General features: G+C 39.0%; 1 long non-coding RNA gene across 1 annotated transcript in view; it reads right to left on the bottom strand.

The window, feature by feature from the left end:
- Positions 1-7,999, bottom strand: part of LOC102026663 — a 38,735-nt gene extending 30,736 nt beyond the window's left edge. Inside the window, exon 1 of the long non-coding RNA XR_261486.1 lies at positions 7,874-7,999. This is a non-coding gene — a long non-coding RNA (uncharacterized LOC102026663). The remainder of the gene's footprint in view (positions 1-7,873) is intronic.
- Between the last annotated feature and the right edge of the window lie 6,944 nt (positions 8,000-14,943).

The raw sequence follows: 14,943 nt of genomic DNA on the forward strand, positions 1-14,943 counted from the left end.
TGCACCACAGGCCCATCCCAAAGCCAGAAATGGGGAGGAAGTTACCAAAGAAAAACAAAGCTACTCTTAGCTGAGGAGAGGAATGAGTAAATGTTGAGACAAAATAAGTACATGTTTGTTATATGCACTGAGAAGAGCTATGAATTATAGAGAAATCATATACAGTTATTGATGACAGATCAAGTTGACTTTTGACTCACTAGGGCCAGAGGAAGTATTATGAAGTGAAGGCAGGAAATGGCTTGTTTTTGTTTCAGCACATTTATATCAGGTTACCTGAACAGTGCACAAGTATACACTGTCAACTGAAAAAATACATAATGACACAAACTACCGTGAAGGAAGCAACACCATTAGAATAATTATTAATCAAAAAGGCACTGCATGTACTTGAACAGTAGCCTTTCATGTAAGTGCCAGACATCCTACTTACTCAGTCTAGAGACAATTCTTGCTGCCTGTGAGGATTCTTCAGCACCTTGCTGCGTTTACTGCTCAGAGAATTATTAAGAACTATTGTTCTAATCCAACTCCCTGACTTGCCAAAATAAAGTAATGTCTTTGGTAAAACTGAAGTAAAACTTCTCTTGGGGGCCACGCCTTGGAGAAGACAGAATGAGAGGTGAACGCTGCAGGAAGAGAATGACCGCAGCATTGAGAAGACAAGGCTGCTTCCATTTTGCAGGCATAGCAGGAACAAAGGGCATCAGGAGATCAGCCTGGTGGAGAAGGGGTGTGGGCGGGGTGCAGAAGGGGGATAGAGTTTAGAGAGCCAGGAAATCAGTGCCTTGCCTCTACTTCCCTATACCTACTGAATGTGTATTTTGATGTATTCAAGGGGAGGGTAGTTAAGGTCTTTAAATTGTCAGATCACGGGATGAACATAATAATAAATTATTTTAAAATGAAATCCTTGACTCTTTAAGTAAACCAGTTCTCCTGAACCTGTGGTGTTTGCAGAATTACAGCAAATTCGTTTGAGTACCAGTCTTAGCATGAAGACAAGCCATTTCATGCTCCACTGAAGCTCATTTGGTTATGAGCCCAGAACCAGGCCTCTTGTTACCACTGTACGCAATGAAGGAAATGCAGAGCAAGAGCAGGAAAGGCTGCTCAGAGCAACAGAAACTTTCTTCCCACTCTTCTTCTGATGAGGTAACTTTCCTGGTGCTTTCTGCTCAACAAGAATTGTCAAAATGATTCTTGACCTCAAAGACGTTTTAAGACACTGGTATCATGACTCTACAAACCGTGTGACCAAAGTCATCTCCTCGGCTCTGCTCCTCTGCTCCTCTTCATCCTGGCTGTGTGAATGGTCTGAGCCTCTGGGCATGCATCGGACTGACAAAAAGGCCCACTGTCTTTATCATGGGGAAGGTCAGGATAGAGGAAAGAAACTGAACTCGGCTTCTATATGATGCAGTCAGACTGTCATTCCATTCTCATTCAGTTTCTCATTTAACTCTCGCAAACACAACACATGTGAAGGTGTTACTGCCTTCATCTGAATAGAGATGGGCTCTGAGAGATCAAATTTTTTGCCTAAGGATGCATACCTGGAAGTGGAAGAGTTAAAAATCACATCAAAGTCAGAGTCCAAAGTCTACGAGCTTTTTACTATATTACGCAATTTGGTAAATCAGAGCGTGAGGCATCAGGAATGGCAAAACGGTTTTGTCTGTCATTACCCAATAGCTATTGAAGTGAGAAATACCAAGAATCTAGGATGATTAGAGAACTTTACCCTGTCTTCATTCATCCCTCTAATTATAGTTAATCAGCTGCCAACTTTCATCCAGTAGTTTTTTTTTAAACTACTAAAATACATCAAAATACCTGAGAATATCAACTTAAAGGGAAGGTTTATGTTGGCTCACAGCTCCAGAAGTTTCAGTTCATGGTCACTTGGCTCTGTTGTTTCTGGTCTGATATAGGGGAGAATATCATGTTAGGGAGTATGTTATGGAACAAAACAGCTCACCTCATGGCAGCTGGGAAACAGAAAGGGAGCAGAAAGGTCGAAGGACAAAGCATATCCTTCAAGGCATGCCCCCAGTGACCTTCCTCTACTCAGGCCCCACCTCGTCAGTGTTCACCATCTCCCAACGGCCCATTGTGCTATGAATTCATCAGTGGATTAATCCATTGATGAGATAAGAAGATCCCTCATCATCCAGTCACATCCCAAAGGCCACACCTCTGAACATTGCTACACTGAAGACTATGTCTTCACGAGCTTTTAGTGAACTGTAACAGAGTCCAGTACAAACCTTGCTTCAAACCCAAGCTCTCCCCCAGAATGGCAGCACCTAGCCATGCCTAGTACTTGACGGCATTTTAACCCCCACCCACTTTTCTCCAAAACCACCTGCCACAGAGAGTTTCAATTTGACCACGGAGGACCACTGCCGGCTGAACATTCAGAAACCTCCTCACTCAATTATCAACTTTCCTAAAAGAATGGAAACTCCAACAGGGTCCCTCCCTGCCCAAGGTCCCAGCTGCCAAGCAACAAGTGGGCGTTCCCTACAAGGCAGAATGGTGCTGAGGTTGCCAGAGGTCATTAAACTGTCAAATCCCTTCCCGAAGTCCTAGCAGCCTGACAAGCTAATTGTTAGGTGTTGAAATCAACAAGTTTCAAAAGATTTTACAATTACCCACCTTCCGCCTCTTGAAGCATTATTGTTTGTCCTGCTGAGGGTTACCGTGCATTATTACCATTGCTTAAAGACTTCATGTGCCCCTGGCCTTCAAGTCCAGAGAACATAAATTCATTTTGTGTACCCAATACTAACCATAAATAGGCAGGTAAATTAGCTACAATAAATACATGTGTTACAATAAATACACTTTCAAAACAAAGGCAGGTTTGACTATCAGTTTTCTGCCATGTAACTATGAACCTTAATTATTGGAGAATTATTGTAAAGAATGAAAAATTAAACCCTGGCATGTAGTCTCAAATACATAAAATTCTCTTATTTGTGATTGAACGAGTTAGAAATATTCCTTCCCAGGCAGCCAAAACATCTTATATTCACAGATAAATGTATAACCAAAACCAAAACAAAACAAAATAACCTTGCATTTCTTTGAATTACATATCTCTGTTATGAAGCAACTTAGTACTGTTAATGAAGTAGTAATTTTAGCATAAGGTACCACAACTAATGATGATCAGAATGTGAACTAGAAAACTATTTACTTAACTCCTCTTCTAGTGCTTTTTCCTTTGGACAACATTATGCATCAAGTATTCTCCAGACAATGTGGAGGGAGGCCAAGGGCAGCTCAAGAGTACCAGAGTTTAGGGACTGAAGGAAGGAAGGATGGCTCCAGAATGAATTCTGTCCTCCTGCACATCTACTCCAGCCTTGCTGGCCACTTTTGCAGTTTTAACAAACATTTGCAGATACTGTAGTCGACTGTGTGTCGGGACAGCCCCTGCATTTAACAAAATGGCCCTAGTGGAGGTCCAAAAACCAGTTCTTCAGCAATGATCTACAAAAGTATTTGTTAGTAGAGAAGGGTGTACAATTTCTGCAAAACTTCAAAGTAGGGATTAGGGGGAAGTCAGAGAAGAATAGCATCCTAGAGAAAGGAATATGCACAAAGAACATGTACACTTAGGGAACTGTACCTCACATAATGCGGCTATAACAAAAGATGATAAAAAGGAGTTAGGAATATCCAAAGAGATAAGATCCTGAAGGATCCTGAACACCACAAAAGATTTGAACATTATTCTAAGGAATGGGGAGCAATGGACAAACTTCTGCCATTGAAGAAGTTCGAAATTATTTAAATTGCATTTTAGAAAAGTTTCTTGGTGGTAGTGGAAAGGATAGATTAAGCAATAATAGAGATAGAAAATCCTAACACGGTTATTAAGCTGATTACTGTTTTTAAAAAAATACGAGACTAAAGCATTCATAGAGGGAGAAGGAAAGGCACAACTGAGTTCAGAGATGTTGAATAGATTGAATTCATAAGAATTCATCATAGGTTAGAAGTGAAAGTGGAGGCTACAAAGACCCAAGCCAACGAATGACCCTGATTTCTAATTTCCATGACTGGAAAGAGGCATGCATTCGCCAGGAAGTGGAGACATATAGATGAGTCAGATAGAGATGTTCAGAAGATCTAAGGAAGGACAAGCATGGACTCCTAGAAGTCCAGGGAAGGACTTAAGGTCTAGAATGTCAGTAATTGAAGCCACAGGCAGCAATGCTAGTATCCACTGAGAATAAAGGAATAATAGATAAAAGCCTGCAGCAAACACCACCTTGATCAAGCAGGGGTCCTAGAGTCAAGGACAGAAACAGGTCAGTGAAAAGATAACAGTGGGCTAAACTTGATCATTTCATTTAGCACCAGAAAGTCATTGCTAAATTTTAACAAATTGCTCTTCAAATGGGTCTAGTTAAATGTGAGAGGAAATGGTAAGAACCGCATTTTTTTTCCCTGGAACTAGGTTATCTCATTTGCACTGAAGTGATGGCCTTTAACTGTTTATATAAACATAAAATATTTATTCACATTTCACTATGTAGGTCAGGGGAATAGGACTTCTTTCTCTGTTTAAGATTCCTTTGTTTCTCTGAGTTTCAGTTACTTCCCAGAATTAATTCTCTTTAGATGCTCAATTAGGAATGTCACTTTTAAAAATAGTGCCCAGATGCAAGCTCATGCCCCAGGTGGTCTTGTCTAGAGATGGTGGAATAGTCAAAGAAACAACCATACATATTTTAAAAGCCTTTCCAGTTATTACTTAAAGAGCATGAAAGAGAAATGAGTTTGTAAGACACACCTAATTTCCTTAGTGTTTTTCCAACCCTGTGTGGGACCTTTTTCTACACCCCAGGAGCTTCCTCAGAGCCCATATTGAACATCACAATGCCCCCCACCCCCACCCCAAAGCTTCAAAAGCTGCAGAATCTGCAGTGCCTTCTTCATCTCTTTAGTCTGTGAAGAAGCTGCAGAAGCTGAGCTCCACTATTCTAAAGAAGGAGGAGAGAAAAAGCAGCTACATAAGAAGACATGAGATTCTCTCCTAGCTAGCAGTGATGAGTTCAGGAAGACTGGGAAATTTACATTTTAATATATTGTGTCCCATATATATGTATGTATGTGTGTGTGTGTGTGTGTGTGTGTGTGTGTACATACTTCTACAATTCAAAACACATTAATGTTCATGTTCTTACATGATCCTCATACAATCCCCTCTATGAGACCAGTGGAACTGACATCAATATTCTGAGAAAATACACCGAATGCTATGGTTTAGATATGGTTTGAACATGTTCCCCAAAGACCCCTGAACTAGAAGTTTGGTCCCCAGTGTAGTAGTGTCATCAGAGTGTGCAACCTTTCAGAGGCAGGGCCTAGAAGAAAGTCCTTAAGTCTTTGAGGGTACTGCCCTCAGAAAGAACTAATATAATCCTCACGGGATCCCAGTTGGATTCCCCTGGAGAGAACATTTCTAGAAGAAAAGAGTAAGTCTGGCTCCTGAATCTCTCTGGCTTCCTGAGTCACCATGTGATCATACACATGTTCCCACCACTTTGACACCATCTGCAGAACGTGCACACCACAGGTTGAACAGACAGTGCTTTCCAATCTGCACAAGAGCCGAGTGGACCAGCTGCCTAGAGGTCTGGCTCTTGTACCTCTCCTCTCCTTCCCCTGTCTTCTCAATGCGACCTCCACAGATGCTTGCCGAGTTGCCTGTAACTCCTGAGAATGAAAGCCCGAGTATGAGGTACCTATGAATCAGGCACCCAAGGTTACTCCGTGCATAAACAAAGGGACTTATGTCCATGAAGAAGAGTATAGGGAGAAAAGAACCCCATTTTCTCAAATGTTTACTACAGCTGAAGCCCAGGCACCTCCTGTGATCTTAGAGAGGGAGCTTAAATATCATATCACTCTTTTATGCTTAAATTTTGCATGACTACACTTTTTGTTGAAATAACACCATTTCCTGCCTCCTGCATAACAGATAACATTCCCCACCCCATCATCTGCCAGATGCACAAATTTGGAAGCAAATGCTAGAAACCTATCCCCCTTCTCTTCAGAGATAATTATGTATGAATTATTCAGAAATTCTGTATGACTGAACAGTATTTTGGAAGCAATTTTGCCCAACCCCCAACTTTCCCCACGGTAGGACACAAAATTCAGTCTTCTATAGCATATCTTCTCTCATATTTCCCTAACTTCCAAATTGCTTAAATTGAAAGTCAAATTTTACAAAACAACTATTTTTGCATGAAAGAAAATCATGCATCTAACATCAGATTGTAGCTTCTGTGTTACAGTGCTCAGATGAGGAAACTCAATAGCAATTTTAGTTAACAGCAGTTCTTTGCCTGGCAGCTGGGCAAGGACCTGGTTTCCTTTTCTGCCTGCAAAGTCAAGGACCTGAGTTGAGAATAACTGCTAGAGAGCCTCGTTTACTCTGCACATCTTGGGGAAATATTGCTGCAAAATTAAAAATATTATTGGCATCAGGTGCATGCTAAGAATATAAGTAGTGCTGTTAATTTCCTCTAATGAATTAATTACAGTAATGCCCGGGTCTGCTGGGAAATTCCCTAGAAAGACAAATCAAATGGCAGAACATAGCTCTGATGCTGTTTCATTGCTCACACTGGAGGAAGTTCACCCCAGAGGAGCTGCTTTGGGAAATCTAGGGCAGAGGGAGAGGCTAAAAGGGACCCTGGGGTCTTCTGTACTTCAGTGGCTTGCAGAACATTTCAGAACACCTGGAGGACTTGTCACCACCCACACTGCTGATCCCTAGGCCAGAAGTTATGATTGAGTTCCAACAGGTCTCCAGATAATACTGCTGCTGCTACTGGCTTCCAGCCACACGCTTTAACACTATAGTTCTAGACAACTGGCCCACAGGGCAGGAGGCAGAGTGGGCTCTGGAATCAGCACGTTGGGCCTAACTTCCACTTCAGCTAAGTGGGAGGTATGATTCATACTCAGTCTAAGAGCTAGATTGCTCATCTGTGAATGTGGATAATAGCAGAGCACAGGTGCTGTGGTGCAGAAGAGGACCACAGTCCGACACAACGCGGGTTCCTTCGTAAGCTCCCTGTGGCTGTTGATAGTGGCAGCTGTCACCACACTGCCCCATCTTACCCATTCACTCAACATGAATGCACAGTTGGAAAGGGAAGTACGTTTGCCCTCACAGTGTCCTCTCTGTGCTCCTTGGGATCTGCTTTGTATCAAAATCCCTGCTGGCAAGTAAAGACCAGCATCGCATGCAGAATGAAATTCAACACAGGGCTGGGGATTTAGCTCAGCGGCAAAAGCGCCTGCCTGGCATGCGCAAGGTCGTGAGTTCGGTTCCCGGTACTGGAGAAAAACGAAAAAAAAAAAAAAAAAAAGAAATTCAACACAGAATAATAATGATGACAGTGACCGATGGCTGATGAATACTTCCAAGAGGCTAGCTGCCAGGCCCACTTTCGAACATCTTACAAGCATGTAAAGTAGGAAGCATCATCACCCCTGTAACAGGGCACCTCGAAAAAAAATGAGTTTCTAACAAGTTTACTTATTCACCTTGAGTCAGCCCACCGGTGAGCAATAGAACTAGGATTCAGACCAAAATGGGTGCAACCCCACAGTACACATACAAGCCACTTTTGCTGCTAGATTGCTAGGAAGGCAACAATGATGATATTTTCATTTGCTTTGTGCTTTCCAACTTCTTCAGTATGGTGGCCAGCTCTCAAAGCTTCATGGAGTAGGGACAAGATAACAGTACACAGTTGCAGAGAGAACAGGTAGCACCACTAGGACTTGCTACCTATGACACTCTGTGTACTGTCTTTTCATAAAACAGACACACCTTGTTGGCCTCGTTTATCGTGTGATGTTATCTTATCCAAGAGGAGCAGCCAGGTGATTGCACAGGTAGGTGGTAAATACTTGTCTCCATCTTTAGCCCCGTAGTCTGTAGGAAAACTCTACTGTAAACAAGAGACACTAGGCTTGTGTTCTGACTTTTGCTACTCACTTTCTGGGTGCCCATGTCATAGAGGAAGTACTTACATCATAGAGCAATCAGCAAACACTAAAACTCCCCCATCTCTCCTCCCTGGGCACTTTACCAGCACATTGTTATCCTGTGCTTCCTCTCATACTTCTTTTCCATAAATGGTAGTCTCCTACTAAGCAACAGATATGTTACCAAGAACTTAATATTCCTGGGCGGGAACTAATGTTGCTTTAATCAAAAAATGTGTTGACTTAGAAGTACACTTCTTTCTTTCCCATTTTTCTATCCCCAGCTAGTGGCTGTGATGTCCAGAGCCCAATCACAGAATGAGTGTATCAGGTATTTTGCCCCATGTGTTCCATTAGACTTCATCAGATCTTTCAGTGAGAGCTGACTACCAGCTTCAGAACAACATAAGAGCATCAGCAAATCCCTCTTCAGCATCCTAACTTCAGACCAAATAAAATGCATGAAAAAGTTGAGCATCAGGGACAGAAAGAAACATCTTCCTTTGCACCTCCAGGATACACCTTTCCAGGGGCTATAGAAAGCTCTGCTCCCTGGCTCATGACACACTGAGGTTTTGTTTCCAGTACTGACACTGAAAGACTTTATGCATTTGTGGCTCGAAGCAGAAACATTTCCTGGAGATCTGTCCTTCTCTCTCCTGTCCTTCTCTGTTTAGGATCCATTTCCCTCTCAGTAGGGTGATTAAGCTAATCAAAAGAAGACCTTCACTTTCTCTCTTAAGTTATCCTTCACACTCCGCACACTGCCTGGAACTCATTAAGAGTTTCGTGTCTGACGCTTCTTTGGCCTTCACAGACATTAGAATTAAAAAATTCTACCAACAGCCTCTTTTGCAATTGCACAAGAGCAAACCTTAAGTTCCTTTTACAGTTCTTCATCTGGCAAACATAATTAAAAATAAGAGTTCAATAACAATGAAATCTTGCTTCTTTTCTATCCCACTTAGGTAGAAGGCACCTTACCTTGTTGATGTTTCCTGATTGTTCTTCTCCTTTTGTTACTCTGTCCAGGGAGCACTTATTTTTTCTCACTAATAATCCCTATACTCACTTTGTAGTTTTGAAATGCATCCTCCTGCTGCGCGGACAACTGGTCAGAGCTGGAACTCAGTGACTCTGTCGGGGGCATCGCTGAAAAGCAGGAGAGAATCTTGAGCCCATGGAACAAAAGCCACCGAGCACCTCTGGAGCTCCTGGAAAGGACTGGAGCTCTTAAAACCCTCTCCAGGAGTTTAAAAACTTTCTTGTTAGTAATCAAAAAATAAGAGAGTTCCACTTAGGAAACAGGACCTCATTTTAATTCTCTGGTCTAATCTTCCAATGAAATTTTGCTAGGCATTAAGCAAAGATTCTCAGGAGGAAATTTTTCTCATTAGCAGAGCATTGTGCAAGGTAGTTCTGTCTTCCTTAAAGTCTTTTTTTAAAAATGCTTCTTTTAAATTATGTCTCAGCAACAACGGGACGACATCTGACCAAACAACTGGGCAAGTTGACACATACGACTAATTATCAAACTATATGATCCTGCTGTGCATCCAAAGTTGAGAACCACTGCCTTAGAATAAAATTATTCGGAAGGTAAATATTGGGAATATTATCAGGATATTTAAAAAATAATTTAGGTCCCTATAAAATTGGATAACTCAGACCATTTGTCAAAACAAAATATTGTCTCCCTGTACTCCTTCAATTGAAATGTACTTTTGGAACCTTAATAAGTGCTGATTTGAGCATGCTGTGAAATGTTCAAGTACCATCCTGGCTTCAATGGGTTCGTAGCCCAATGAGAGAGGATGAAAGGCTGCTAGCTCTGCCAAAAGCTCTCAGGATATTCAGCTATAATTTGCCTTTCTTCCTTCCCTTGATCTTTACAGTGATTGCTTCTGAGCATTTCTCTCCTGAGTCTGCCATCCCATCCTCACTTCCTTCACTAACACAGGCTCATATCCTACCTTACTAAAAAGATGGAGGCAAACAAGAGTGAGATATATGCACTAATGCAAGTTTCAATATCTAAAAAGGAAAGCCCTTTATTGGGATGCATTAAAACTAGCACAGAAGAGGAATCAATTAGGGTACTGTATCTATGGTTGTAATCTTGGTGTTCCCATCCAGTTATCCCAGTTGATTCAAGCACCATCCCTTCTCAGCAATGGATGTGCCACAGAAGGGTACAGATAGTTTCCATTTGGTTTAGCAATATGTGAATCAACTCCCATGAGTAATTCCAGAGAAAGTTTATTTCATCAATCTAAATTTATAGTGAGTTGTGAACTATCATTCTAAATGTATCCTGAAACTCAGTCATTCGTTTTGATCTAGGTGCATGCAGCTGAATCTCCCAGAAGCAGGTTATTGGGATTATCTGTCATCATAGCTATGGTAACAGAAACAATAAGAGAAAAACTAAAACTTTAAAGAGGTATACATAAAAATTACAGTATAAATAGGGAATACTACTAACAACTCTACATACATGAACTTTATAGTGCAGGTTAAAAGGATGAATAAATTTAAAAAAAAAGAACCAAACTGGTACAACTTATTGTTGTAATGTTAAAGAAATTTGAGTTCATAATTTTAAAACTTAAAAAAGAAATCTCCAAATTGAACTGTTTAACCAGAGAATTCTATCCAAACTCTAAAGAAGAACTAAAATCAAGGCTACACAATTTCTTAGAGACAGTAGGAAGGTTGAAATAACAACTGATTCTTTTTATAAAGCTAGTATTACCCTGTCACCAAAACCAGATGAAGATGATAAAACAGTACAGGAACAGAAAATTACAAATATTTCTCATGAACATAACAAAACCTTATCAAAGTCATCGATGTACAAAAAAACATTATATACTATTCCCAGCACAGTTTACTTCATGAATATAATGTTCCAAAATCAATATTAACAAACTAAGGAAGAGAAATCATATGAATTTTTATGGAAAAATATTTTACAAAATTTGATAATCTTTTATATAAAAAGTCTTTGAAAAAATAAAAACAGAGAAACTTCCTCCACTCAGTAAGAAGCAACCAACAAAAGTCTATAGCTTTTATATTCACCATTGGAAAAACAATAATTTCTTCCTAAAACTGAGAACAAGACAAGAATATGTACTGTCACCACATTCACTTAACACAGGGCTGGCAAGTCCTGCCAATGCAATAAGGTAAGAAAAGGAACAGAAAATATAAAAATTGGAAAAGAAAGAATAAAACCAAACCTATTTGGCAATAACGTAAATCTCTACTTAGAAAAATCCCCCCACATCTACAAAGCATACCTTCCAGAATCGAGTTTTAAAAGATCAAACTTACAGAATGTAAGGTGAATATTCAATATCAGTTGTGCTGCTGTGTATTAGCAATGGACACACAGACACCATAATCTATACTACAATAATTTAAAATTTCTCAAAACTGAAATACATGTAAATCTAACAGGACATATATAAGATGTCTATGTTGAAAAGTATCCAGTGTTGATAGCAGAAAACAAAAAAAGATAAAATAAATACCGTAATCATGGATGGAAACAAGACACATTGTAAAATGTTGTTTTCTCTAAATTGACATATAAATTTAACTCACCTTCCATCATAATCCCAGTATGAGATTATTGTAAAATGTATATGGAAAGACAAGGAAAACATAACGGATAAAAGAATTTTAAGCAAGAATGAAGTGGGAGGAAATAGTCTATCACTTTCAAATCTTGCTGTAGAGGTGTGTTAAGACTGTGCAGCATTGACAGAAGGCTTGACACATAAATTAATGCAACAGAATACAGGAAACATAGATAGACCTACACAAATATGACCAATTAATTTTATTTAAAACATACAAAAATGTCCTCAATAAAAGATAGAATATCTTTTAAATAGATGCTGCTGGAGCAATTGAACATAACCATAATTTTAGGAAAGAAATAATAGAAAGTATTCAAGCTCTAGGGCTAGATATAAAAGCATCCTAGACATGGAAAGCTTGAGTATTAGCCATTAACACATAGTCTACAAAAGAAAAATAAGTAAGTTGGACCTCATTAAAATTAAAAACTTTCTGCTGTGGAAGAGCTACCCTAGAAAGGAATAGTATCTAGATTTAAGAATTCTCAGAATTCAACTCTAAAACAGCAAATAATCCAAGGACAATATGAACAAAAGACATGAGGCAAACTTTCACTGAAAGAATACAAAGATAGCAAATTAACACAAGAAAGATGTTTATAAGCCATCAGGGGATCGAGATTAAGACCACACTGAGCTATCATCTACATACCTGGCTAAAAGGCTAAAATTAAAAGCAATTGGCAAGCATGAAGCAATTGCTTACACATTCCTGATAAAAACATATTGCTTACACATTCCTGATAAAAACATTTGACAGATTCTTGTAACTCTAGACTTGTAACTACTAAAAGCTCCGGTAATTGCACTTTGAGACTTCTATTCCACTGAACTTACGATTTAGGCTTACTCAAAACATATCTCAAAAATTTCCTTTGCAGCTTTATTGATATAATAAAAAATGGAAACGAGCTAGATGCTTTTCAGTTGATGAATGGCCAAACTATACAATGTAGTATATTCATGTCATGGAATACTACTCAGCAATAACAACAAAAAATTATCAGTACACACAACTACACATACTACGGTGAATTAAAAGTGAAATTCCAAAAGGTTATATCCTGTCTGGCTCCATTTAGATGTGGCATTCTTAAAATGACAAAATTATAGAAATGAAGAACAGATTAAAAATTGCTGCCAAGGGGTGTAAGATTAGAAGTATAATAAAAATTGAGATATCCTTGGATGATGGGTATGTTTGGTATCTTGAGAAAAATAAAATATCCACTTATCATCACCCAGTCTCCTTTCTTTAAAAAGTTCTCTAGTGGATTTTCTTCCTAGATCTGGAGCTGTAGAATTTTCCTGATTATACCATTAAGCTTTCTCTATTCAAATGCTTGAGGAGTAAATAAAGATGCTTCTCACCCCTGCTCTTTTGTTCAATAGCAAGAAAACAGTTTTAACCCAAGACCGTCTCTTATAATCAAATATTCAGTCCTCAAATTGGATTTCTTAGAAAGATATAGCTGAGTAGAGAAAAGAGGTTGTGACATAAAACACTACCAGGGTAGAAACCTTGCTCACTGCCATAGCTGCCAGAATGTGTCTAAGGAAGAAAAAAAAGAAGCTGACACAAATAGGAAGTCAACACTGACTTTTAATCCTGTCCAAAGATACATCATGTTAAGCATGGTACAAACCAGAGCTCTGTTCTCCCACATTCTCACCCTTATCTCCAGTCTATCTCTGTTCCAATCCTTTTGTTCCTGAAATGTATGAAATCAGTGCTGAATAAAAGAAAGTGCTGGGCTAGGAAGTGGAAGATGTGACTTAGAACCCTGGCCTTTTTGCTTTTAGCAATGTGACTTTGATACTTCACACAAGCTTTCTAAGAGATAGATAGATAGATAGATGATAGTAAACAGATGTGTTCTAAGATATGTATATAGATTTATTTATTATAAATTGAAGCATAATCTCAGTATATATTTATATATATTATTGAGATTAATATATATCTATATGTAACAAGAATAAATGTATAATAGGAATTATATATACATATATATAATTGATATGGAAATATCTCTGAATCACAGAGTATTGTATTTCTCTTAGAACCAAAAGGTTTAATATAGTCCCCCCTTCATCACTGCCATTATTCTTTGCAAGGTTCTTAGGGGTTATGGTAACCCATCATTTGACTAAACTACTCATCAAGCTGATCATCCAAAGTAGAGGCAAAGGTATGACCTTACAAAGGCTGAGATTCTCATCTTGGAAAATCATGATGGGTTATGCAAATTAGTCATAAATAATAAGTCCAATATAACAAGTCCTCATCTTTTTGGGCTAAGCATCTTGCAGCAAAATATTTCTTATAAGGAGGATTTGTTGGTGTTAGGATGTCTTAAAAGTAAGGTTCCCAAATTAATCTCATCAAATGCTAGGGGGCAGGCAAAAAAATTCTACTTAACTTTGGGAATACCATACACTAATGTGCTACCTTTGAGATTCACAATAAATATTAGCAAATTAAAAACTCCAAGAGGCAGACCCCTGTGTAACTTTAACCCAATATTTCTCAAATTTCTTTAACTAAGAAGCCATCTAAAATATATTTTACCATTAGCTTCCTGAGAAGAAAACTTAAGGATCTGAATTCAAATAGATTGTTAATGATATAGAAGAAAGGCAATTTCACGTGTGTCACTGGTAGGTTACCTTTGTCTATTCTTCTGAAGACAAGTATGGTGACAGTGCAAAGCATACCTCAGAGTTATCACACTTACAGAGGAAAAAACCTAGGTATTTTTAATGTTTCTTTCCATTCTTAGCTAACCATTAAACCACCAACTCCCTTAGCATCTCTACTATGTCTCACACAAGGACTGAACTCACTGAACTGAGCCTTGGATAGGGAGTCCCAGCAACCTGTAGGAGAAGACATTAGAATTCCCAGAACAGTGAGCGCCAAAAAGGAGTAGATGGCCACTGGCAACATCAGCTACATTGTGTGACAAAGTGACAGATGTGGAACTAAAATCTCATGCACAATACTTGGAAGCTGGATTTAGAGAATGGCAAATTCTGATGACAATAATTTTGAGGGCTCTTTTTACTGTTAGGTTGAGGGTTAAGAAGGAAAATGATGAAAAGGAGATACAGCATTTTAATCCTACTTTTCTTCTGACTACCTCTTCTGGAAATTACTCTCTTTTTTACCAAGACTTATTTCAATGACTGGGATTTCTAATGATCTGTTTCCCTCACTCACCAAAACCAGAAAGGTCATTTACTATGTTCTAGGCTGGTA

Source organism: Chinchilla lanigera, unplaced genomic scaffold, assembly GCF_000276665.1.
Source record: "Chinchilla lanigera isolate Chin_1 unplaced genomic scaffold, ChiLan1.0 scaffold00030, whole genome shotgun sequence".
Classification (NCBI taxonomy): domain Eukaryota; kingdom Metazoa; phylum Chordata; class Mammalia; order Rodentia; family Chinchillidae; genus Chinchilla; species Chinchilla lanigera.